Source organism: Poecile atricapillus, chromosome 1 (assembly GCF_030490865.1).
Source record: "Poecile atricapillus isolate bPoeAtr1 chromosome 1, bPoeAtr1.hap1, whole genome shotgun sequence".
In the NCBI taxonomy this organism is placed as follows: Eukaryota; Metazoa; Chordata; class Aves; order Passeriformes; family Paridae; genus Poecile; species Poecile atricapillus.
Window position 1 is genome coordinate 143542551 of NC_081249.1, and position 27682 is coordinate 143570232.

Here is a 27682-nt window from a genome sequence, read left to right on the forward strand (position 1 = left end):
AATCTTGGAAGAGCTTTAAAGAGGCAGAGTGTTGGGACACAGGAGGGGAAATGAGTAACAAACAGGAACCCTGCACAAAAACAACTGCCTTCTGTGGGCTGTGACGCTGTTTTTTCTCATGCAGCATGGGAAGGCAAGGACGCTTCATTCTTAAACTTTCACCTTTGACAACAGCAGGCTAACCATCAGTGTTATGCAGCAAGCCATTGCATTTCACAGCAGTTCTCTCCTTACATGTCCTTTCTTCTCCATGAACCAATTATTGTCTGTGAATTGATCTTACTGGGAAAGAGATGATTGTTTTCCTACTAAATGTTCATACACACATGTTTGCAGATTATGGGATTGTGTTTTCTTTGGGGTAAGCACAGAACTTTCCTGGTGACACTGCCAGGCACAAGTGCCTATGTCCCATTAGGACAGAGATCCCAAGACACACGTATTAAATGTGTACTCTAGCATTATGATGTAAGTTGTGATGTTGCCTCTCTAACTGGAATATGATTGGTTGTGATGAAGAAAATACACCAGCTTACCTGGTGAGGACAGTAAATTGTATGTACGAGAAGAGATGGAGATAAAACCAGGATACACCATGTAGACAGTACTGTATTAGATTACACCATGTAAGCAGCTCCTGTTAGCCACAGGTTTCTCATTCAATAACAGAATGCCTTGATTAAAAATGTGAGCTTCTGTTGGAATGAGGTGTAGTACAGGACTAGGGTTGCACACTTGCAACCTATTGGAGTATTGGTCTGCACTGCTCTTTGTAGACAGTGTTGTGTCAATTGCAAAGCATGTCCTTCCTTGTGGGCCAGCTGCCCAGCACTGGGTAAGCTGCTGTAGCAGCATCTCACTGCTATGATTTGGATTTCAGCTGGAGGACATAAATCCAAAATGGTCCAAAAAATGAGTCTGTGTCTTTTACTAGGAATAAAGGGAAAATACCTTTCAGGCTGTCACCTTGATTACACAGCTAGTTAGTCATGTTCTGAGAAGGGGAGGGAAATACAGCAAACAGTGGGTAAGATATATAGAACAAAGAATGGGCAGCTTCACCTGCCTTGTATTCTCCCATGAAGAATTGCTACAGGCATTTCTCATGCCTTTAGCAGAGAGGATAAATGACACCATTCTGCACAGCCACCAACTGCTGATTTAAAGGTTTGACAATCAGAGTTATGACTTCCAGCTGCCCACCCTGCTCCTGTGCCAGAAGTTACCATCCCCACCATGACGTGTACCTGCTTCCACACTGGAAAGCGTCATATCTTAGCTCAACCCACCCACCAACAGCCTCAGGACCTGGAGAGGATTTATGGCACTGTGTTAAGCACGGGGCTGCAGCAGAGGAACGGGAGAGTAAGGACAGCTAAAGCTTCTCTGGGCTGTAACTCCATGCCATGCACCAGGACTGATCACAAGACCTTTGCTTACTTCTGAAGCTGAAGCTTTAGGAGAGGAAAATCCAGTGGTAGCTAATCTTTCCTGGTTTTCTAATGGCAACAGTAGTGATTAACCTTGAAAGAATATCTAAAAATACACAGAAGTAATGAGCTTACATGGTGCGGTTTACATGGTGCTGTGTGTGCTTCTGGCTGAAAATTGGACAAAACCCACAGGTGTCATTGTCTGTTTCATCCCATTTCAGTTTAAGCAGTTCAACATGAAGGCTCTGAGGAATGAAGCTGCAGAGCAGAGGCAGCAAACCTTGCATAGGAAAACACAGGGATTCAATCTACAGGAACTTACAGTTTTTCTCATGGCCAGTATAAATCATCTTTCCCCAACTGCACTAAAGGACAATATTTTACACCAGCTTGTCACTTGGGTTTCCAGAATGGCTGCTGTGGGGTCATGAATTGACATCTTAGCACTGAATAATATTTTGTAGCCACAGGAGTTAACCAAGTGGCTAAAGACTAAATGAATAGAAGCAGTTTGGATCAAATGGATTGTTCATTAGTATCCCAGAGGAGACCCTGTCATTTTCAGCCCTCAGAGGAGCAGAATCTGGGGCATTTGCATGTACTGCTCAGCAAACTGTCAGCACAGCACACTAACAAATTCAGAAGAGGTGCCCTTACGTGGACTACTAGGAGGCCAAGTGATTAATAGGTTGATCTGTTGAAACTGTTAGTTTCCTAAAAGCATGACTTAGTGGACTCATTGCTTATGATACAAGAAGCTGTTATTAACATTCCAATAGCTGGTTTTCGTTAAAGACATCTGTGACCTAGAACTGTGAAAGCCTGTTTGGTTTTGCATTTGTGTCATAAATAAACGAAACTCTGCATTTGTATACCCAGCACATGTTTCCTGTAAGGGGTTTGCTTTCAAAGCAATCAAAGCTAAATACATTGCCTAGTGGCAAAGGCTGCTGATGGGGTACCACTTTGCAGCTCATGGGCTTTCATCTCAGGTAAGGATAATGTGACATGGGGAATTTTGAGTTTCTTCATGCAATGTTCCTTTTCCATGCCAAGATGGTACCCTGCTTTTATGCAACATGTGGACCCCAGGCTCTTGGGAACTTGCTTTTTGGCAGCCCTATTTCTAATCTACAAATACTGCAGAAGAATTTCTCCCTCCTCTCTCTCCTCTCCACAATCCTACATATGTGCTTTGTTCTTGTACCTCCTTCTCCAGCTGTTGGGGAAAGCAAACCAGAACTGTAATTACTAAATTTTGCATTAAACTCATTTTTTGAAACTGTCAGCAGCCTAGGAAAGATTATGAAATAAGAAATGGCACAAAGACACAGGATAGCACAGTGATTAAAGATGTATTTACCCTAGGCAACCTGATTTTGGCAAACTGATGAGCCACCTAGGCTTAGGTCGAGAAAAGGGCTTGGGTCTGGGAAAGGACTTGAGCCTTCAAGGCTGAATCATGTGTTGCAAAAATACCACTCAGCTAATGTTGTAGCCATGCCACTGATGTTCTGAGAGCACTGCATTCTGATGTATTTGTAAAATATGCAGTTGCCATACAGAAAGTACAAACTGCTCAATTATCACAGTCTAAACCCATCCACCCATCTTTCTACCCAGAAGCACTAAGTACTGGACTGCTGTTCATGTTGCCTGCTCTCTAGACCTTAGCGTTTCGGTCCACAGGACCACCTGGAGAAGGTTCTCCCTCTCCTGGACCTGCATGTCTTAGACAAATGCTCTACCTCTTGAGTGACAGAGTTTGGAGAGAAAGGGCACTCTTAAACTGTTAGGCTGAAGCTGTTTCCCTCGTGGGACTAGACAGGAACTGTGATGAATAGCAGCATCAGAAAGTAATTTAGGTCCTCCTTCTTCAGAGGAATCAGGCTTGGAAGGGTTTGGCTGCTGAATCCCCCTTCTCCCAGGAATCTGCAATCTTAGCCTGGAATTATATGTGATAAGAAACAACCCCAAAAAAGAAATAAACCAAAAATAAACACAGAACCAGGCCTCAGGACTTCACACTGGGATCACAGGAGCTGGGAGATCCTAACAGAGATCTTTGGATAGGACAGCTGCCTCCTGCTCGGGCTGAAGGAGTGAAACCCTCTCATTGTGCCCACGGAGGAATCATCACAGTCTGGTTCTGCATGGGAGGAAGCAGGAGAGTTTGGGGGGACTACCTGTGGTTATGAAAGGACTAGCATTTTACAAGAAATTGTCACCCTCCCCTGTGTTCAGGGAACCTCTTGTTTAGGATAGGAGGTTGGGACCCTCCAGGCTCTGTTATACCAGGACCTCTATCTACACGCTTTAGAGCATATACAAACTGCATAGAAGAATGTTGATCCATTGCTTGCGTCAAAAGGGGAAGAGCAGTAGCAGACAGAACAAATTACTTCAACACTGGACAGGACATGGATGGGAAGCTGTTCTCCTGGTATGGGAAGATGTTTTTACTGAAATAGATGAGACTGCCTTGACTTTTCAATTACCAGAAAACTGGTACTTGAACTGGTAAATTACCAGGAAACTGGTTTCTTCAGCAGATAGGATGTCTCACTTCATACTCACTTTTGTTACGTCTGTATTCAGATTCCACTTAGTCTTCTTTTTGTGAATCATGTTTGTAAACTGTACAGTTCAGCTATTCAGGCATTGGCCAAGGTCCTGCCAGTTTCTGTATGCTGGAAGTCTGGAAGCTATTGAAACAGTATGAAATGTCCAAAAAGAACCAATTTTATAACCTGCAAATCCTACCGGTATCTTCCAAGTTCATCTACCATAATTTCTGCTTCCTTGTGGGCAGTTTTAGATGATGTACTAAAATGTTTCAAATGACCAGCACAGACTGGAGGTATTGTGTGTCATAGCTAAAAGGTGCTGTGGCATGTTTTCATTATTGTTATTCTGAGTTAGGAGGTGTCTATGCAGCTCTCTCCAAACACATGTGGGCTGTCTCCTTCCATGCTTTCAACTGACTGAAAACTGTAAATGTGATAAACATGACATCAAGGCTTCCAGGGAGGAGGAGAGCCTCGATTCAGGTTTGTCAATCCTATTCCATAGTCATGAGCCAGATTCCTGCTCTTAACAACCACATCAGGGACTGAATATAGTCTGTGGCTGCTTACAAAGGACCACCTCATGATACTCTCATCTGACATCCTCCCCATGGATCAACTCTGGCCCATGGGAAGCATGGTGATGAAGCATCCACTCCACAAACTAAGAAGCCACTGTTTAAATTGCAAGGACCTGATTATTTTCTTACTCACAGCAGATGGAGGAGAAAACACAGCAGTCAAGGACTCAGTGTAAATGGAGCTGGCAGTGCTTTCCTGAGACAGCAGACAGCTTGAAACAATGGCTCTGAGAAGTGCGTCCTGCCTTCATTCATCGCACGAGGAGACTTGCCACCGAGTCCCATGGAAACAATGTGAACAGCCATATTCAGGGTTTCACTGCTGATTATTTTAGCAGACAGGATGGGGACAGGGTAGGAATGAAATCCATATGGGAAGTGGGAATTGCATGGTAGGAAGTAGGGAGACAACACAGAAAAAAATCAGGGAAGGGGGAAAGAAACAAAGACAGGAGGGGGTGAAAGAATAAACCCTCAAGGGCAGACATGGTGGTGATAATAAGGCACTTGCTCTTTATCTCCAAGTGACACTGGACCCAGTGTGGCAGGAACAGAGCTAACAGGATGAAGATAACTGGGCCATTTCTTCCTCAATGAATGTTTCACTTGTCTGCTGTGTCCATATCATTTGGGGAGAATTGTTCTCTGTCTGGAGGACACAAACCACCCTTTCGGCATATCCCTGCCCATGAGCCATGAGAAAACATCTCCTTTCAGCCAGACTCAGATTAGCCACCTAGCATTGGCCAAGGTGGAAGGAACCACCTCCTGGAGGCGTCTGCCCTCCTTGACCCTTCTGCAGGGAGACATAATTCTTCTCAGGAGAGGCGAATCCCATCCTGATGGATGGGTAGAAAGGAGTGTGTTTGCTGGATGTGCCTGTGCTGCTCAGTGGTGTGTTAGACCCTCCTCTGCTAAACTGAATGGATGGCCACCTTCCATCCAGGAATCAGATGCTTAGGACAGGTAAAATGTCTGTGTTCCTTTCTTCCAAGAGGCAGAAAATCCTGTACTATTAAATTAAATGAACCTGGGGCTTTTTTCAGCACTGAAGAAAGGTAGCATTGAGCCACTCTTGTCCATACCAGTTGTGCTAATTCCTGCATCATGCCTAGAGCTGCTGGACAGGACAAAACTGTGCAAGAGACAAAGATTTGACAGAGTAGGCAATATACCAGTGGTTAGCAACATTAATTTTAGCAGCATCGAGGAACCTAGATCCTAGATTGCCCCAGCCATACCACTGTTGTACAGGTGTCTCATAAATATTGCCCTGCCCTACCATTCCCAAAGCACCTCTGGCTGCTGTCCTAGTTGCTGACCCTGGAAAGCAAGGAGGGTGTTGAGGAAACTTTCCTGTGTGACCACCCAGAAGCCACACCTGCACCACCTGAGCTGGCACCAAGGTACCTTTATGGCTACACACACATCTCCCCATCCCAGTCAGACCAGGTTTCCTTACCAGCTCATCCCCAGATTTCCTATAGCAGACTCTCAGAAGTCAGGATCCTTAAAATAATTTCATCATGGTACAACAACAAAAAAACAACTTGAGCTATGTTACTCCAAGGAAGGACCCGCCAGAATGCAAACCTTCAGCTTTTATAGCCTCCCAGTCTAAGTGTGCCAAAGACTGGCATGATTGGCTCCTGCTGTGTCTCTGAGTGTCCAGTCATTTGCCTTTCAGCTGCACACCAAGCTGACAATACCAAATGTGTTCCTCAACAAGTGGAAGCATCTTGGCACAATCCAAAGGGATTCAGCAGCATTTCTTCAGAGCCCTCACTTGTGTCTCATGAGCTTTGAAAGCAGAAGAGATTGCTCAGCTCTGCAGGGTGAGTGACTCTAGCTGTTCCTGTCAAGAGAGAGAAAGGATAATGTCAGGTTTGTATGAGAAGTGGCTGGGATTGACAGCTGCCTGCTACCACACAATGAGAAAGCAACTTTAGCACTGTAAGCAGGATATTTACTACCAAGGATTCACAGAAACTATCATAAAGGGTTGTGATAAGTGGATCTGGTACATTTTGCAACCCTTGAGGGCCTTTTCCTAATTTGCCATGTGATTTATCAACCTTTTATTGTCCTCTAGTGCTTTACACATATTGATGGCACTGACCTTGAAAAGCCCATGGCCTAATATGTGAATGATATTATTGTGTGTGGAATGACAACAGAATTCTAGGTCAGAAACTGGAGGTAGACATGTGAATGTGGAGACTGAACAAGCTGGAGACTATTTCCAAGTGCCAGTTTGTGCAGGCCAGGGTCTCAGAAGGATTCACAAAGCAGTATCTGCATCCTGGCACTGCTGTCACTGCAGGCTAAGAGAAGTGACTGACTTGCCTTCTCTTCTGAGCCATGGACAGCTGAGCTGCTGCAGAATCCCACAGCATAACGCAAGCTCTAGCTAGTTAAGTCACACTGGGGTCTTGCAGAACACAGTGCAATTGTCCCTGTTTTACAGTGGGAAGTGTAAGATTGTAGAGTATACCAGTGGCAGAAGGAAACAGCAATCCCTCAAGCCCTGCTCTTCCATTTCAGGCAGGGTTCTCCAAACCGGGAGATTTAAGAGAGGTTCTCACCCTACCAGAGGCATTGTCCTTGGATCATGCCCCTCCTTATGGAGTCACTCCTTGGTTTCTTATAACTATTGCAATAAACACTGACCCAAGAGGTTACTTCCCCTCCTGCTCACAGCCAACGCAACTCAGGATATATACAGGAGAATATGACTTGAAAGTGTTTAATGCGCCAATCAGGCTGCAGCTGCTGGGTGAAATGCAAGCACAGGTCAGGTCAGCAGGCAGTTTTCCATGCATTTCCAACAGGACATCCAGTCTACACATCCTTCAAATTAAGGCTAAATATAGACTGGGTTCATGAAATTCAAAAGCTCCTAGGTAGAGAAGAATGCACCCTGGACTTCTCCAACTACAAAAATCCCCTTCAGATCTGAGGAGCTTATAGATTATTTATGATGCCTAAGCATGAGCAGTGTTGAAGCTGAGATGTCTAACAGGTCAGGAATTAAAATAAGACTCAGCTCTGCTCTTTGCTCTAAACAAAATGCAAAGTAAACCCTGCCCCAATCCCTGTTTCAGACAGGTCCTGTTCTACCACAGCTTCACAAACCTACTTTCTCTTTGTCATTCAGAGGGGCTCCCTGACTGCATTTCTGAGCTTTTTTCAACAGTAAAAGTACCAGGGAAGAAGATCTGATTTTCTCACTCATCAGTTGGAGGTTTGCTGAAAAAACAAACACTAATGAGAGTCAAGGGGTGGTAAATGAGTGTTTAGAGTGCAGTCCAACCTGGGAACCAGCCTCGCATAGGAAGATGCATTCTCCCTTGCAGAAAACAGAGCAGTAGCTCCAGCAGCATGGTCTCTGCAGCCACAAAACGACCAACGAGAAGGGGATAGATAAAACTTCCCTGTGTGGAGATGTCAGAGTCTGGCCCATTTGGGAGAGCATAAACCAGGGACAGAAACCAGGTTGTAACTGGTCTCCTCTCGACCGGAGACCTCCGAGAGATGCAGCTGTTTGTTTCTGCTTGGGAAGCAGGTAGGATGCTGTAACATCTGAGGAGGTCATTGGGGTTGAGGTGGAAAACATCTGTGTAGTCTCAGAGCTGGGGTTGGCAGTGGCTATGTGGCTGTTACCACACACTGCAGAGAAAGCCAGGATCCTGCCATAGTCCTAGTGCAATCTGGGAAGGCCCCTTGTGAGCTAAACACAGCCTTTCCCCGCAGCCTGTGGCTCTTGGGAGAACCTTGTATCTCCTCAGCCGCAGCAAGGCACAGCTCGGGCTGGGGCAGCGCCTGCAGCAGATTTAAGGACACTCGGGGTGACAGCCCAGCCAGGCGCAGGCACCGTATCGGGGTTAATGCTCCTCTATCCAGCCAGGGGACTGTTGCCCTGGGCTCCTGCAGGCACCGCGGAGGACTCCGCCTGCCTCCCGAGGTGTTTGTGGTGTTTCCAGCGGCCTGCGCACGGCAAGGGCCGGTGGGTCGGGGGCAGCCGCGGCCGCTAGGGGGGTACCGAGGGCCGGGCCGGGGCTCGGGGGCGGCGGGCGCGGCCCCGGCTCCGTGTGCGGCCTCAGGTGCGCGGCGCCTCCCGCGGCTGGGCCGGGCCAGGCCGGGCCGGCGCAAGGGGCCGCGGCTGTGCCGCACCAGCTGTCCCGGGGCTGCGGAAGGACGGGACCGAGCACGGCGGAGCGGTGCCATCAGCCTCGGTTTCCTCAGGAAATGGCTGGGAGCCGTGAGCAGCCCGCAGCCAAAACCTGCTTCAGATTTAAACCTTGCCCTAGGAAACGGAGCCCGGGATTCCCTGGCACCTCCGGAGGGAGCTGGGAACTCACGTAGGCAGCCGCTGGCGGAGAGGCCACGGGCCCCGGCTGGGCTCTGCGGCCCCCTGTGCTCTCTGTATAAGCTCGGTTTGCCTGGAAGTCCCCGGCACCTGGAGGGGAAATGGCCCTGTTTGTTCCCTCCTGAACTCTTGGGGCACTCCTGACTGACGTTTGGAGAGCGCAGAAAAGAATCCTCCCAAAATGAAAATGCAGGGGACGTCATCAGGAACCAGTGTAGTGAGGGCTTTTTTGCAAAATGTTAAGCGCTGAAATGCTCGTTTGCCAAAGAGATCAAAGCTAATAAATCAGGAAGTTTTCAGTTTGGCAAAGGCAACTTTGCTGAAGCCACGTACAGCATGATACTGCAGATCCGCTCTGTAGCCAGCACTCGTCCCATACAGCATCCAGATGTGCACACTTTGTGAGGTTGGCTAAGGGCAAGTGAACCTGAATCCAGACAGAACTTCCAAACGTGCCTTTCCCCAAGGTTTACTGCCAGCACATGATCCCTGAGCTTCTTTTACATCAAGACTAATTAATCCCATCTCTGTCAGGAGGCCACAAGCTTCTAGAAATCAGTCTGAAGTAGCGATTCCCAAAGAGAAGTGTCTATTTTTACAGTGCTGATGTGGAGATGGTGATCCTTTTTCTGGCAGCTGTGGAGAAATTCCTCTCACCAGCATTGTCCACCTGCCTGTGACAATAATAGCTGGTGACTCAGGATGATGGGGTATGCGACACTTCCATCTCTCTCACAGTTGAGTCACTGGCCGGGATGGGATGGGCCCAGCTGGGAAAGCAGTGTGCAGGATGTGTCTCAAGTGTGCAGCCAAAGCGGACAGGTCCTTTTCATAAGCCTGCCTGTGGGACCGTAGGTAAATAAGGATAATTGATGTGAGCCAGAGTAAGTGCACGGCCTCAGAAGGGCTTTGTTTCCTCTCTCTGTCCCTTATACCCAGCCCTGGCTGTGAGGAAGTGCAGCAGCATCTTCTGGCTCCTGGGGGAGAAGGAGGAGCAGGGAGTGTCAGCCAAGGCATGAAGCACAGCTGCCAGGCACCGTATCGCCCTGTCTTCCTCCAGCGCTGTGCTTCACCCCGTGGAGGGCAGAGGCACAGCACCTGCTGCACGGGGCAGTGGATGGATACACTCTGCTCTCCACCTGCTCCAGGAATAGCTGTAGTGAGATAATGCCATTGGAGTGTTTACAATTCATACTTAACTGATACTCGTTTTTCAGGAAAAGTCCTAGAGTAAGTTTTTATTTGTTCACTTCTTTCACAACTCTTTCCTGTTCAGGCTTTATTTTGGGCCAGCATTAAGGGTGTATACTTTTCCTAATATTTGTTATTTTGCATTTGGAGCTCTTTTATTGTTTTTTTAACTTCAAAATTGTGGCATTTATAATGTGTTATGAGGGTATTTTCTGCAGATCTTCCATACATTTTCTCTTTGGTTCTTTATTGTATAATTTCACTCTAACTTCGCTCTTTCATCTAGAAATTATACAGTGGAAAAAATGCACTTCAGCATAATGTTATGCAAGTGTAACAATTAATTTAAACATTTCTTCCACGAAGGAAAACTGAAAATCTTCTAAGCATGCAGAAACTGAAGGCTCAAGTCTGCTTTTACTTATTCTAACATCAGTCAGGAATGACACCAACAAGTTTCATCTGGGTGGAGTTAGCAGTGGAGAACTAGTCCTGGATTTTCACAAGTGCACTTTTCAAAGTACTGATCCTTCAGAATATGTCCTCAGATAACCCCGTCTCTAGAATAGCACTCATAAAGTCAGCAGTGGGGGCAAAAAAATATTTAGGAGAGGGAGGGCTATGGGATGAACCCCCCAGGTATTAAAGCCCCATGGCAAGAGCAGCTGCACCACACGATGCAGACCTGCCAGCAACAGCGGTGGGATGGCTCAGCCAGCGGTAGCAGGTGAGCTGGAGCAATGTGGAACTCAGCATGAGCTAAGCTCCCATGGGCTTTTCCAGCTTTTGAGCCAGCTTTTTCAGACCATTCCAAGCTCCACATTGTTGCTTGCTTGCTCTTAGTGGATACCACACTCCTTCAGGTAACCCAAGTGGAGCTGTTGGCCTCACGGCTGCAGCCTTGTACAGCCATACCTGTACAGAGCCTTGTGCAAGCCACGACAGCCCCCAGCCCATACTGCATTACACTGACATGAGCCTGGCAGGGTTTCAGCTAGGTAAAGCTGCTCTGACTCTTACCTTAGTTCTTGCACTGTGGGACTTGGGGTTCAAATTTTGGGACTGCTGTCTTGCTCATTCAGCGTCTTGGAAAAGGCGTCATTAAGGTCCAGCAACAGGAAGAGATGGGACAGCTGAGCTGAGGGCAGCATCAGCTGGGCCAACACAGAGCCCTTCTCTAACTCACTTTGCAGGGAGTAAAAACATCAAACTTTTAGATGCAGGAAGTGATAGGGAACCTCTTAAGGTTCATCAAGCAAATAGCATGATTTCTCTGCCTTTTTTTTTTTTTCTCCTTTCTATATATGATTATTCTTTTAAACAACTGGTTTCCATTCTGCCTTAATTTGCATTTTAGGCTGCATTTTGAGACTGATTTTTATTTTATTTGGATCTGACACAAATGTTTGATTCCAAGTGCCTCTGAGGTTAACAACATGAGGCAGCTCTCATTTTATCTGAATGGTTTGGGCTGAGCTGAAATGTAAACTTTGGACAGGACAGTTTACTTCCCAGATGTTCCTCTCCATGTTTTTTCAGATTGTCCCACTTCCCAGAAGTAACTGGGGGATGGTCTCAGTGTGGCAATGTGGCCAGGAATTTTGATGTAATCTCTTGTATATGTAAAAGGCAGGAGGTGCCCCTCCAGCATTCTTTATCAATTAAAACCTAGACTCTGTGTGATATCTATCCTAACTGCTCATAACTAGCATAGCACAAGCAAGGATCAACTCTTTCCTTATAGGATCAAGGTGTTTATATTATCTTTTGTGGCTGTGGCAAGAGAGGCTGGCTGCCTGCCCTACAACATCTCCTATCTCCATTCTGCCAAATAGCTGCCTATACTTCTCAGGGTAATCCAAGAAAAAAAAAAAAAGCCCTTTTTCTGTTTATCACAGAATTCTCCTTGGAGTTAAAAGTGACATATATTGGGTGGCTCTCCTGGCAGGGCTGTACTTCAGCAATGTGGGACCCCAATTAACAGTTTGAGGTGAGCTTTAAAATGTCTTTTCTAAAGCAAATTTCTTGTCTCTTTCCCAATGCCCAGGCCCCAGTTGTGGACAGTTTTTCAGATTCCAGGACCAGCTTAGCCCCTCATGCTCTTTACAGGAGCAAATTATAGCCCAGATCTCTGGAAGTGGAGAGGGATTATCAGCTGTTCCACAGTTATGAAATTATGATGGATTTGGGGGCAGAAGTTACCCTGGACATTTTGAACAAACAGTATGTAAACTTGGTGCCTTTCCTTTGCAAAGTTGCAGTTTGTCAGGTGTCCAGGAAAGACTGGGCAGGAGCCTGGGCAGGATTAGAAAGGTTCAGGTGTCACAAGCAGAATAAAGGTCACAAATCCAGAGCAACGTTTGGGATGGGAGTGCCTTTTGAAACCCCAGCATAATACCAGCTGATTTCATGATGATGAGCACAAAGGTCACCAGGAAATGTGCCACCTTTTGAAGGACACCACAGTTGCTGCCTTTTCACATGGGCAGTCATATCTGAGGCTAAAATGCACTGGTATACAGGCAGCAGAGGTATAATCTCCACTGGCTGAACCTCCTTACAGGAAATGTGTTTTTCTTTCAAATGCTTAGGCCATTTTTTCCTTCCTTTTTTTACGGGAACGGTGTTAAAGTGCAGTTGTCCTCTGCAAAGTGCTTTTTGCATAAATAGGACTTGCCCAGTCTGATCCTTGTGTGCATGCAGAGGCAGATCTGCTGATTTCAGTAGCCAAAAAACACACAAACTGCTTTTTTACTCCTCTGGTCTTACCACAAATAACCAAGAGAAGCTTGGGTTTTCTTTTTTCCCCCCTGGACATTGTCAACAGACTCAGGCATGACATGAACTTTGAACAGATGGCATCTAACATGACAACAGGCCAGACCCTGATTCCCTCAAGCCAACATGTTCAATTTCTTTAGGCGTGGTACGGTAAGGAGTTGGACTTCGTCTGCATCCCAGCTCTGCTGCCGAGCCCAGCGAACACAATTATGTTGCTTGGCAACTTGGCAAACTGAGGGCGAGCACCCTTCAAATCATCGGCTACTTCGACTGGGGAGACAATTATCCAAAACTGGGGAGCAGAAGAGAAGATGAAAGGGGATGTTTGTACTGCCGGTCCCAAGCCAAAACACAGGTGCCAAATTTAGGAGCACGGTCTCCTGCGCCTCTCCCTGGGCTCAGCAGAGGAGCGAGCACATCCAGCGTGGGACCCGGGGGCGCTCCCCGTGCAGATGGGCATGTTTGTGTTTGTCACCTCCGTGTCAGGATGAGCCGGAGGCACGCTCCGGTCCCCTCCCCCTCCGCTTGTATCCTGTTTTCCCCGTGAAGGAAATCTGGGCGAGCAGGGCGGAAGAGCGCTGGGGGGTCCCGGCAGCCGCGGCAGGGCTCGGGCAGCAGAGGCAGGGGTTGCTGCAGCACACCTGCCCCGCAAGGCAGGTGCGGCCAAGGGGACTGTCTGCTGCCCATGGCCCTGCCACCTCGGAGCAGGAGCCCCCAGCCAGGGAGCACCCACCTTTGGACAGCTTCATTCCCAGGGAAGCAGTGTTTGGGGAGCCAGTGAGGACTGTGGGAACTGAGACTGGCAGGAAAAGACCCAAAGAGCAGGCACTGCCCCAGCCAGGTGAACTTTCCTCGACCTAGTATCTTGCCTTCCAACCAGCGCTTCTCAATACTGTGTGGCCATAAAGTGATAAATGCTGGTGCATTGAGGTCACCAGTTCCCTGAATAGCAACAAGAATTTGCAGAAATTAACATTCTTGTGATGAGGAAAAACATAATAGATTAACCATCTGAGTGCTACTCTGACCTGGGATGAGGTGCCAGAACATGTTGGCTAGGTGGTGACAGCAGACATTGACTTGCAACATAGAACAGTGCAAAGAGAAGCCATTCAAGAGGGAAAGAAAAACTGCACAGGTGAGCCTACAAGAAGCTATTTCAGACACCGTGCTGCACACGCACCAAAGGACTTGGAAAGACATAGAGCAGAGGAAGTCTTTAAAGGGGCAGATGATGAAACCAGGGAGGAAAGGTGAAATGGTGGCTGGGGCTTTTCATAAACTTGTTATTGAAGAAGTCTGTCTGTTGACCCCTGAAGTTTGGCAGGGTTTTGGGCTGCTATTGGGAGCCATGGCAGGTGGAGGGATGCAGTCCTTTCACCATTAATCTCTTGATGTGCATGAGAGGAGAGGCCTCCTGAGGGGAGAGTGGATTAAGACATCCAGCTTGATGAAGATCTTAACAAGATCCTTTCAGAAGTTACAGGAAAACTCCTCATGAGGGATATTAACAGAAACATACAGCTCACCACCTTTTGAGATTTTATTTTATTTTTAATGTATCAGTCCATGCACATAGCTCAAATCCTTAGCTTCTGTGAACGTGTGATCCATGAGCCACAACCAAATCACAAGAGGCGGATACACTGTGTATAATTTGGCTAAATCAGTTCATGGCAGCGAGACACCGGTTCCGGAAGTCGTCACATATAGATTTAACTGTAAGCCAGAGATAAAGCCCTTCGTTCCAGAAGGATGGCATCTTGAGTGAATCCTGGGGTTGCTTGGGGCTGTGTTTGATTTCCAGAGGTGTTACAACCAATATGTTAATTTCTTTGGTACTTCAGGTTGATGGAATATCTGTAATTGCTGTACTCCCTGCCCCCAGTGGCTCTGCCTGTGTCCACACAGAAACAGGTCCGGGATGCTGTACACAGATGAGTGTTTGCAGGAAGAGGGCTCTTCCACACAGGAAGGATATTTTTATAAACGGGAAGTGTATTCTCCTACCCGATTTACTTCAGTGTCCAGTCCTGGTTTAGGTGGAACTGTCTCATCAAGGAGAAGAAAACAAGAAGTTCATTCACAGGATGGCAGAACAAGTTACCACATGATAGAAAAACACACATCTGCCTTATTCTATTCTCAATACTGATTTCAGAGGGGGAATTAGGAAGTTTAGTGAATTGACTTGAGTTACATTTGATAATAACTGGTGACTGACTTCATCAATTTTTCCAAGCTTTGAGATGCATGAAAAGGGAGGATAGTTGCAATCACACCCTCCTCAGCACATCTGTAGCCCAGCAGACAACAGGAGCAGATGCAAGTGCCACCCCTGTGGGGACATTAGTTGTCAGATCTCCTAACCTTTGATGACACTGCATGCAAGCAGAGGAAATTGAGTTGAACCATCACTGTGTATTGCAGACAGGCCTTACAAGGAGTCCTGAAGCAATTTTGCAATGTGCCTGCTCACATCCACCCTCTCACTGCACAGGAGAGGTATAAAAGAGTGAATTATCAATCCCAGGGACAGTTTGTTCAGGTGAAAAACTCAGAAGACACTACAGCTGTAAATAGGTGGGCATGGATTAGTGTCAGGATATGTGCACCCATCTGGTATTGCTTTAAACCAGCTTTCCTGGGTGCTGCCAGCAGTGTGGCAGGAACTCAATCCAAATGTCTTCTACCATGAAGGAAGCTCAGCTTGGACCCAGATTTAAAATCACTCATTTCCTGTAAATTAGACCAAATCAGATGAGCAGGTTTAAATAATCCTTTTCCTTTTGGCTTCAAAGATGACCAGGGGTGAATCTGGATTATACTTTATCACTGTATCCCCATCTTCCGGGCTAACAAACCTGATCTCTATGATATGTAGGAATGTGCAGGCATGGAACACAATGTTTGTTGGTATGCATTTCTCTGCATTTATATAGGAAGTGTATATACACAGCTTTACTGCCTGCCAATGTCAGAAGTGCACCCTCAATATGTTTTCTAAATAGGGATCCCTGAGAAAGGTTGGTCATTTCACTGCTGGAACATGCCTTTCCAGTGAAAGGGCAAGTGAAATCCAGATGTGACTGGAATGTGAAACAGCTCTAACCTGTGCAATGATGGTCATGTCTTCCTGGAGCCATTTCTCAGGGCTGTTGGTGTCCTCTTCCTTACTCATTCTTCCTAGCCTCTTCCAGCCCTACAAGAGGAACATGTGGTTTTCAGGCCATGAACCTTGCCAAGGATGTCTAGTTTTTTCCTCCAAAGTAGTTGGAAATTTCAGCCTGTTTTGTCAGACTATTTTGTTTTTATCTGTTTATGTCTAGACCAGTTCATTACTAGGAAACTTTGGTGGGAAGCACGACATATTTCTTACATAGTTCTCCTGATTTCTCAGAATTTGAAGCCATTTTCCAGAGATCTAATATCATTAGAAATCAAAGTGTATCCGCTACATTCAGATTGAAAAAGCAAATTATTTTCTTCAGTTTACATCTCCTGATTAAATCCTGTTCAGTTTGTCAGTGCACTTTCAATCCATAGGAAGGTCCAAAAGCTTGTAGAAGAACAGCCTGATGCCACAGTCTGCCCCAAACAAGCTGGTCTTTCCCCAGACTAGATGTCACAGAAAATACCAGTCTGTTCCATTCAGAACTTGGGCTTTTCTCTCCCCCTTTCACCTCTGCCTGGGGCAGAAACTAATGGTACCAACCATCTCTCTCCTCTTTCACTTTCCTATTGCTAGGCATGCCCAATCCTTCCCTCATACCAGGGCCAGTCTGGATGGAGCTTGGTATGCCAGAATTGCACAGTGGGACTGGGAAGAGCTAACTGGAGGTGCATATGCATACCAGGATATACTTCAGGTATCAGTAAAGAGAAAGATTTGGTTTCAGTAAAGACAGAGATTAGGTTTAAAAGGTATGATGCCCTCTCCTCGAAGGCAGTGTGTGTAATGCATAGCCCAGACTGTGTCAGCCATTACCAGGAGGTGGTACCAGGCATTTGCAGCTCTGCTTCTGCCCTGAAATGCTCTTCTTCTAGGAGGTGTTTTCCACATCCAAGACTTTTTTCTCTGCAGTCCTCAAAACACAGTGTGCTGTAGCTCTAGACGCTGGAATCTTATCTGTAAAAGTTGGTAGTCACTGATAATTCAACCTCCTCTTCTTTAGCTGGCATTTGTCCTTAAATAAACAGTGTGCTTCCTCTTTCTCTCAATTAAATTGTGCAAATCAAGAGCAATTCCGGTTCAGTGTTGGCTTAAAACAGAAACCAAAGGCCAAGAGTAATTTGTAAGGAGAAGTTCATGGAGGAGCAAGGTGCCAGATCAGCAGCCAAAGAGACTGCAGGATTTGCTAAAAAATAGCCTAATTCCCAGCAAAGTCCCTGTGCCTTGTGTTTCCTATTGCAGGGCCCTGCACCTCCCAAAGGCTCCCTGCCAATAGGAAGCACTAATCTCCTGCACGTAGGTAGGATTTCAGGAACAAGTGGTGCTGCAAAGCTTTCCAGAACAGGTGCACAGGGAGCTTAGTTCACAGCCTCAACTGGAGGAGAGGTCGGTCCATCTGAGCCCACCAGGTATCCATGCTCTCCACCACCATTATGGCTATGGCCACCCCTCCTGCAAAGACTGGAGCAAAGTCATCAAGTCCCTTCCTCAGCTCTCCCCAAAAAGGGAAATGAAAAGAGAAAATAACAACAACAAAGGATGTAGCTGATTCTCTGCACTTATTATTAGCAGAGGAAGGGCTGGGATTAACCACCCCCACAGAAGCAGCTGTAAAGGATGGAAGTAGTTGATCAAAGTGGACTTTGTTATTCCCGATGCATCATTCTGCTGAGCAATGAGAACTGGTGTGAGGCACTAGAGCTTCAAAAAGACTTTGATGACTCCAAGGCTTGAACCAAGGACACCGCTGGAACTAATCGAGAAGGAAATCCAGGGCAAGGTGGAAATGGTGGAAATGAGTGCTTTGGTCTGAGGAATTTTTCCACATCTTTCATTTCCTAATTCCATACCTTTGAGGTAATAAAATTTGTAATGGCAGAAAAAAAAAATAGTGGGACAATGGGAAATGTTCCTCTGTGGGATGGGGCGACGTGTGGCTTGGCTACACCTGATTGCTGCACTGCTGCATGAGAGGAACAGAGGGTACCAGGATCCACATAATTTCACACTCCTGAGCTATGATAAAACTCTGGTCCCTCTGCCTTCTCCCATCACAGAATAATCCCTCCTATTGCTGGGCAATCACTGAGCCCCTCTGAGACCTGAGCAGGCTCCCTTTCCTCCTCACTGGACAAATACAATGTACAAAGGTACATCAAGCACCTTCTCCATCCTAGGAGTGTGTAGCCTTGGCATGGTCCCTCGTTAGCTGTGAGGACAAGCCACCCTGTGCTGCTGCTGGGGACTGTAGTAGAAAGCCCTGAATGAAGAACCTCAGCGTTCCCCACGGGAGTGAATCTTGGAGAGCCTGCCTTGTCCACTCTCAAATTGCACTGACTTGGTGAAGCTCTACCAAACATAAGTATTGCCCTATGACTTCAAGGCAGCTCTCACCATAAACTGGAAACTAAATACATTCTCTAAGGGGTTTCTTTGTTTTTGACACATCCACCATGTCCTTCTCTCCCCTCTTTCCTTCCTTCCTTGTTTCTGTTTATAGAGCAAATGGATTCCAAAGAGCATTTCCTATTGAGTAGTGCTACCTTGTCTGAGGCAGTCAAGGACATGCTGCCCAGAAGTAGCCTTTTCTCCTCCTAATAAAGTACTGCTCCTCTTTTGAAAGAAAGCCCAGGAGCATGTTCATATCCAGACGGACATAGAGTCTACCAGAGCTCGTTAGCATTCTCACTGAGTGAATGACTTGGTATTTTCCGTAGGTCTTGACTGCCATGGAGACAGGAAGGCATCTCTGTGGAGTTGGGATGCAAAGCTTCATCTATAGACACAAACGGTTCTAAAAGTCCTATGCCAAGTCAGCAGCCCTGCAGAGCTCCACCCCTACTCATAAATGATGTGGTCTCTCTGCCTTCAAATGGCACATGATCCCCTGAGTGAGGAAAGAGTGAAAAGTGTGTCAGACTCAGTAAGGAGAATGGTGAGTGTTGGTGGATCCTGAATTAATAATCTGTTGGGAAGTGTCCTTCTGGCAAAGACCATAGTGCAAGGCTGAGTGCTAGGCAGGCACCTCTCTTGCCAGGATATTTGGGTGTAATACTGGGTATGCTGGATAGCACTGGAGTTGTTAAGGTAGTGCCTTTCATGAGCAGTAATAGGGTGTGGAAACATTAGACTTGATGCTGAGCTCTCTCCTGTTGGCTTTCCATCAACCTGGTCAAAACTGAGCAAAAAGCTTAGATCTTTCAAGACATGGTAGGGACACTTAGAACAACATCCAGGAATACAGATGAAACCTGGAGGCCTAAGGATGCAGTAGACTTCAGTCCGCTTTCAAGTTTACTACTCAGCTCACTGTATGTACTTAGTTGTAGCCCTCTTCTGCTCAGCTGTGTGGAGGACAGCAGTACCTTCTCCTGCCTGATCCATTGCCCCCTCTCACTGCTGTTACCAGAAAACACCAGAGAAACACAAGCATAAGGGAATATATGCACTATGTTACTTTCTCCCTTTGTTTCCAGCAAAGACCTGTGGCTCTGTTTCTTGTCACTTTTGGCAGGAAGAATTCCATGTGCATTTTGTGGTAAAAGTCAAAACTGAAAGCATATCCATCCCTTCCCTTTCCCCAAATCCAGCAGCTGTTGAGTCAGCTATTTTGCTTTCTCAGTTTAAACATGTAGCAACATATTGTGGTGAGGGACAAAACAAATAAGCCTCTGGAGTAGAATGATGGGGTGAGAAATGGAGAATCAGGACCACATGCCTCAAGAGGGAATATGTCACCCTGCATGATGGCCAAGGAACTTGCATCTTGACTGTCACAACATGCTCAGTGCCACATGGACTTGGGGATACCGTGAATTTTTCACTTTGTGCTGGGTGTGTTATATGCAGGGCAGGAGCTACTTGGCAGGAGTATGTGCATTTTTGATGGAGGAGAAATACTGCAGGGAAATACTCTGCTGTATTTGATGCAGATGGGACTCTGTGATCTAACTCCTCCAATGAAGTTGTGCTTGCTTTCAGCTTTCATGAAGGGTTGGACCCTTGTCTTGCTTATAAACCAGAGTCCTCCTGTAGTAGCTGTGCATTGTGACTCAGTCAGTGTGTGCAGAGTCCTGTTTTTCCCTCCAGCCTGCTTTTGCACTCCTCTACAATGGGCAAGGTGGACCTGGCCTGAGTGCAGCTGTCTCCGTCCCTGGGGATGTGACATTAGCTGGGGTAGGGAACTGCTATGGCTGCATCCCCTTCCTCTTGCTGTGGAAATATTCCCTGGGGGAGCACCTGATTGGTGTTGTAAGAGCATCAGGACAGGCTGAGCTCCTCCTGTGTTCTGTAAAGGATTGAGGAAGGCAGGAGTCTCCAGCCCTGGTGAGCAAAGAAACTTGATATCTGTACCGCTTCTGGGGAGTGCTGGGGCTCCGGGAATGGGTTAGAGGAAGCAGAGCCCCAGAGCCTCAGCAAGTGCAGCTGAGTGGGTGGAAAGTGGCATGCTGAGAGGGAATTGCCTTTGTTATTTCAACAGAAATGAATTCAGAAATTCACTTTCTGGTGATGTCCTGAACTCTGCCCACAGTGTCACCGGCTCCCCAGCTCAAACATAGAAATCTGGCCTAAGAAAAAACCCAAAGCGCTCCCCAGCAGGAGCCACAGGCTTGCACCCAGCTTCACACCAGCACCCTCCTCCAGCCTCTGGTATCCAGGTATCTGCTCTGTTTAGACAAGCAGCTTGGCTAAGCTTTTCCACTGCAGAGCCATCAGCTAACATCATCATACAGGGAACACTCCAGTCCCACCCCTGCCCTCAACAAGCAGCCCATCAGAGATGGGCAAAAGAAAAGGCAATGCATATGGGCATTAAGCTAGGCTGGCACTGGTTTCCAAGCAAACACCTGGACATTTGAAATATTCATCCTGGTTGGAAGCTGCATCAAGGAAGGCAGGAGCATTTGTGTCTCCCTGAGCAGGGGGTTGGGGGGCATCCTGGGCAGCAGCTTTCATACATGCCGAAGAATGCTCTGTCTGGCATTCATCCACCTGGATTCCTACACATTTGGAAGATATGTAGAGTTTATAGGGCTGATTTCTTCCCAAAATAACTATGAGCAGTGGAGCTGCATGAAAAAAGATGTTTATATTTTGAAAAACATTTTCCTGGGAGGTCTTATTTTCTTTCCTTTTGTTTTTGCTTTTTGTTTTTACCTTCATGATGGTGAGGATACAGCATGAACCACATGAAAAAGACAACGGATCTGAGACAGAAACTGATGGGAAGGGGGAATATGGGCAGTGAAGTGGATTTTATAGAGTGGGAGAGAAAAGCAAATAGGGCCAAGAAGGCTAATGCCAGTGAAAAATTAAGGCAAGTCCACATGCATCAGCTTCACTTTTTGTTCTAGGCTGAGAGTAATGGGAAATATTCATTTGGGGTCAGTTTGGCAAAGGCCAGGCCATGTGCAAGTCCCTCAGTACAAAAGAGACTGCAGCTCCTTCCCATCCCTTGACCAGTGCTTACTCCCAAGCTACGATCTTTAAAACTGTAACTATTTCAGAGTTTGCTGGCTGCCCACCCAGCAGGCAGCCTCCCCAGTACAAGGGGACCTTTCCCAGCAGAGTTCCTGGTCTCACAGCGTGACCCAAACACCCAGGATCCAGAAAGAAAAGCTCTGCTGCTTTCAGCTGGCTTGATGAAAACTCCCTGCTGCTGCTGCTTGGGAAGTCCCGGTGAGCGCAGCTCAGTGAGCAGGTCCTGCAGCACTGTGGGGCAGCAGCACAACGAGTCTGGGTGTCCGTGCTTTGTTGACCTTTGTCAAGAGGCAGACTGAGGAGCGGGCACATGCATGGTCACAGAGAAGAAATAAGAGCTTTGGAGGCTGCATGCCTGAAGGAGCTGGTGTCTGTCTCTCCATAGAGAGGGATACTCAGGGTTTGGGGCTCAGAGGGAGCACAGCTTCTTTGAGCGTAGCTGCAGATCAAGCAAGTGGGGCTGGCATACCACTGCTGCCTTTCATACCTTACTGCTGTTCTGGATTGCCGTGACAGAAGCAAGAGGGCTAGAGGTGGTCCCTTGATGCCAGCAGTCATACGAACACTCAGAGTGAGCTGTGGTACTGTGTGCTCCCTCCTCCGGGCTGGCAGAAGGCTTGTGCCTTCACTGGGGCCACCAACACAGCCCACCTCTTCCTAATTCTGTGGCCTGTCCTGAGCAATCCTGCGGGGCTGCTGCAGTGACCCTGCAGCCTTTCCAGCCATGCTTAGTGAGGTTAATATTCATCTCCCATGGGGCAGTTGCTAAGTGACTCCCACAACATGACATGTGATGAAAGCCCAGGTCAGGGCAGCTCTGACCTGGCCACCCAGAGCTCAGCCAGCAGAGAGAGACTGAGCTTCCTGTGACTGTGCTGCTGGGGAGCTACTGCACTGTGTGGGCACCTCCAAGAACTGTAAGGCTGTGTCTGTGCTGTTCTTTGAGTGGTCTCTGCCCAAAGAGAACAAGACCAATGCTGCACTCATCTAAGTATCATCAGAGCAAAGGGGACTAGAGCTTTGTCCCCAGTATGAGGATTTCCCAGCTCAGGGACCAAGGGCACACAGCACCCCCAGCCATCAGGCTGCTGATGAAAGAGGCATCCCAGAGCTTAGGCATAACACACAGTGCTCAGAGTAATATTGCTTGGCTGACTGCTCAGCTGGGTACTCGTGCAGGAGGCAAAGAAGACGCCTGCTGCTGTAGCAGACATGGTATATCTAAGGCAGGATCCTGCTGGAGAGACAGAGAGGGTCACCTGCTGGGTTGTATTTCAGCACCACACACTGCTTTAGTCTCTTATCTCTTGCTCTGCGGCACACCCCCAGCACAAAGGATTTGACACCAGGTGATTATCTGAAACTAGAGACACACGATGTTGGTACATCTCTGGTTACAGATATTATACCCAAGCCCTTGCTCTTACTGATCATGTGCATGTTGCCTTGTGGTTTGGTTTTTTTTTGTTTTCTTGCATAATTAATACAGTGAAATGAAAATACTGTCCACATAACTGTGAGGCTGACTGATACCCAAACATAACTATTATTCCATTTTAAGGTGACAGTTGTGTGAGGTTGTCTTCACTTTTAATTATTCATGTCATGAACATGGCATAGCTGAACACATCTGTTTGGGGCTTCTCCGATTATCGACTATTGTCTTTTTCTGGACCTGAGGCTTCCCCAAGGTTGAAGTAGAAATACTCACCAACTGCCTGAACTATACAGATGTTGCACATCTGTTTGACAGTGTTTACTATTTGCAGGACTCTTTTAAATAAATAATGCTTTCAATCTGAATGCTTGTCATCTTGATCAAGATAGCTTCCCCAATCTCTGCTCCTAGGACAGGAGGAGAAGCAAAAGAAGAAAGGAGGAGACAAGCAAGCAAACAAGAAAGGAAGAAAGATGGAGATGAGAGCCAGACTGAGCTGCACACTGTCTCATGGTTTATTAACATTTGATTAACATAATGAATATTCAGCCATATTATTATCCTATTGGTCCTCTTTGCATAGTACACTAAGTATGAAAATTTTTTTCTGTGTATTTTTTCATTGCAAACTTTGCCCCTGGAGAAATTATTTTCAGAAGAGGCTAAGACTAAGGATTAGGTTAACAAAAAAAAAAAAAAAAAAAAAAAAAGAAAAAAAAAAGAAAAAGGAAAATATGTTACAAGACTGTTCACTGTTCTTTGCATGTCTCATAAAATCTGAAGACAAACAATTTTTGTCATACATCTAAAACTTACAGGGGACTCTTGACCAGGGTACGGTTTTAAAATATGTGTGTGCTCTGAGTCTGTTCTTATCTTTACATGGCAGAAGAGCTACATTTCAATGTGCCAATATCTAACCCACTGGTTAAATTTATTTTGAAGATTATTTAAGAGGTGGATGTCAAACTGAAAACGGCACCGTCTTGGAGTCCGGCCAACTTCTGTGGCTGAAATGCAGATCAGCACAAACGCCCACGCCCGTCTCAGCCTTGTGCTTTGCCCCTGGGGCAGAGCTGGAAAGAGATGCGGGGAATTGCTCCTGAAAGCTCCTGGCTCCCGGGATGGTGGCGGGATGCCATGCGGCACTTCGGTGGGGCCAGGTGGGCTCTCCCCTGGTGCTGCCTGGGGGAGGCTCCCGGCACGGCCGCCCTGCAGCCGCGACCAGCCGTCATTCAGTAAATCATCCAGACCGAGGGAGGGCCGGAGTGGGGAAGGAAGAGGAACCACAAGCATCGATTTAATTTTTTAGAGCACCGACACTCTGGCTCGAGGGAGCCACGGCCCCACGTGGCCACCCTTGGTCTGCGGAAAGTCGCGTCCCTCTCCTGTTGCCCACAGTGGGCCCAACAGCCACCCACCATTCACGAGCCCTGCACAGGGGTCCTCATCTTGGTTATTTTCCACGGGAGAGAGGAATCTGCATTGGATGATGGTGGCCAAGCACATCGACAGCTTTAGTGTGGGATTGAGGGGGTACATCCCATGCCACACATCCCTGCTCCCCACCGTTGCCCCATGTAGGGAGAGCGGCGGCCAGAGGTGTGCACTGGGAATGTCGCTGGGAATTTTTCGCTTTAGATCAATGGGAGCTTTTTTTTTTCGGGAGAAAAAAAAATAAAAGGAGCGGAGGAACAGCTCGCCAGTGGCAGCCGGAGGGGGCCGCGGGGGCCTGCTGCCAAGGCAAACAAGGAAGCCACCTGATGTGACTGGGGTCAGATAAGAGAGCCGTCACTTCAGGAGCAGGTGCTTCCTGCGCTCTGCGCCCGGCCCGGCCCGCTGCCCCTGCCTGCCGCAGGCCCGCGCCCGTGTTTGCTGGGCTCGGGCCTGCGTCTCCCCCGGGAGCGTGGGAGCCCGCAGGGAGGGGATGGCCACACGCCACAGACACCAGCGGTCACGGGGAGCCACTGAAGGAGCGTGGGTGCGGTGTGGGAATGGCTGCCTGGGGATGCCGCTCTGCCTGGCCTCACCCGAGGGTGAAGGTTGTGAGAGGTTTCTGGAGGCGTCCCAGAGGAGGAAACTGGGCGTCTGAAAAGCATCTGGGGTGTCTCTCCACCTTAAACATGAAGTGAACGTTGTGAGATGGTAAGCCTGAGCTGGGGGAGCCTGGGGATAGTTTTTGTACCTGCAGGGCCCAGATAATAATCTCCACCAAGGGTTTCAGGAGCTGGTTTCCCTCTTCTTGATACAGCTGAAGAAAGTCTGGAGCCCAGTGCCAGGGTAGGGCCTTGCCTGGACGTGCCCCAGAGAGGCCCAGGTGCATGAGGGGGTGCCTCGGGCTCCCAGAGCCAGCCCCTCAGCACAGGAGAGCCCATGTCATTCCTTGCCCAAAGGCAAGGCAGGGCTCCAGCTGCCAGGGGCCCCGCAGCCCGCAGGAGGATCCAGAGCAGGGTTAGGTGGTGCTCCATTTCTGACAGTAGCCTTCTCTGTATGAGCAATATAGATCACATTCATTAGTAAGGGTGAGGTCAGCACTTCTTCTGAGGTCCATATGTCAACTGTGCTTCAGCAACCATGCACCTTGTTTTCGGCCATCTCTCATTTTCCCCTTCTGCTACGTTTACTGGAGAACATGGCTCTCCCTCCCTTTAAATGTACTGAAATGTTTCCAAACCTGGATGAAGATAAAAGGAGGGGTGAAATAGGAAATCTGTAAGGTATTTTTCTCTTCCCTGTGCACAGTCAAGATGGGAGCACCAGCATTCAGGTGAGAAGCTAGGGCCAAGTCTGGCTGGAAGGTTGTGCAGATATGTGGTCACCCTGTGCCATGGTCTGTAACACATCACACAAGCCAGTGACAGAACAGGAGCTGTGTGCCCCAGCAACCATGTCTTCACTGTCCTCTCCGAGAAATCCACAGCTGACAGAAGATGTATGAAAGGAGGGGAACATGTTTGGGGGCATATGCAGTGCAGCTCTCTCATGATGTAGATATGTGATGTCCTCCAAGATATGGTAGAAAAACAGGCCCAAAGAACACCAGATGACAGCTATTGCTAAATTGTTCTTGAGTGGGCATAAACTGACTTATGACACCTTTGTGTTCAGCATGGTAGCATTTTACCATGCCTCTTTCTCGTAGAAAGAGAAGATCTCTAGTCTCCTAGAAATGGGCAGAAGAGCCCTCAAGATGTAAATCTGGTCCTACCCGTGACTAAAGGTGGGTTCCCAACTGCTGAGGGTATGCTTGGGCTTGCAGGAACAAACGAGAAAGCATTTTCATGAAGAATTTTTGCTAGTGACTACAGGACAACTCAAGGTTTGAGCAACCACGTCTGTTCCCCATCTCTGTCATTGCTTTGCCTTGTGAATTTGGATGTCAGCTTTGCAAAAGAATGGTGATAAAATTACTGCCTACCATAATGTGAATCACTGTTTACTTAGTCCTTAGCAGATAAATATGCAACTCATTGTGAATGGGAAAGGGAGGTTTTTCAGATGTGAATGGGTTAATGCTATGAAGCTCAGAGCCCTAAGTGATTAATTAGCACAAGATGAAGTAGTGGAACAGGGCAGAGCTAAGAGGAGATTTGTACCTGAGGGCTCTACTGGCTGATGAGCAAGCAGATCAGAAAGGCCAAATGTAACCATTACAAATACAATTGTACTTAGAATGTCAGAAATTTCCAAAACAGGCAGAAAAGCCATTGTGTTCCAAATAGTGCTCAAATGCCACAGCACTCGGGAAGCCCTGCATGTATTCCTCTGATCACGCAGGCACATCAATGGCATCTCTGCTGGATCATGTTTCCTAAGGGGTCTACTTCAGCTCTAGAGCATGCTGTTTGACTTGGAGAGCCTTGGGGGGGCCAGCAGTTTGCTCTATCAACCCATCAGCCGTATCTGCTGTGTGCATCTCTTGCTTGGGGTGGGCTAGTGCTGTGGCTGAATGTACTTTTTGGTATCAAGTTCTGGTTGAAAGACTTTCCCTCTGACGGCAGCAAGTTCTGTGTCCTGTCTGTAACCAGCCTTAGGAACCTCAAGGCACACACTTGGCAGAAGAAAACTTCCAGAGGGTACATTGTATATACCACAGCACAGAGCAGAGGCACCTAAGCAAGATCCAAATGGGAAAGTGCTTGGGGTTGTCAAAATCCAGCCTAAAGGAAAGAGCTTGGGGTTGACTGTGGGCAAGTAGACTCACCTAAGATGAAAGCCCCAGCATTTTCACCCTAGGTCTGGGGAAGCCTCAGCCTTCTCCATTTTAGCTTTCCATGTGTGTCCCTTGCTCTAAACCTCTTGTACATGGGTACCTGATACCCCCAGCTGTGCTATCTTCCCCTCACAGTCTCTCCTTTAAAGAGTTGCTCCTGTGTATTATCTGTGGTTGCTTCCTTTTTGCTCCGTTCCCAAACACCAGGTCTATTCTTGGAACGTCCGGCTAGAGTGCTTGTATTGACGTCAAAATTACTCAACAGTTATTGTCAGGAAGGACTTGATTTGCATTTGAATAGGGTGGCTTTTTAATGTCTCAGAAATAAGATGCTGTTGGGGACAATGTCTGGAAAGATTCCCCAAGGTAAATGTAAGGAGGCAAATTTCATGCACGTCTCTTCTTCTAAAGGCTTCTCCGTGGAATAAGAGTAGGGAATAAACCAACCTGTGTGCA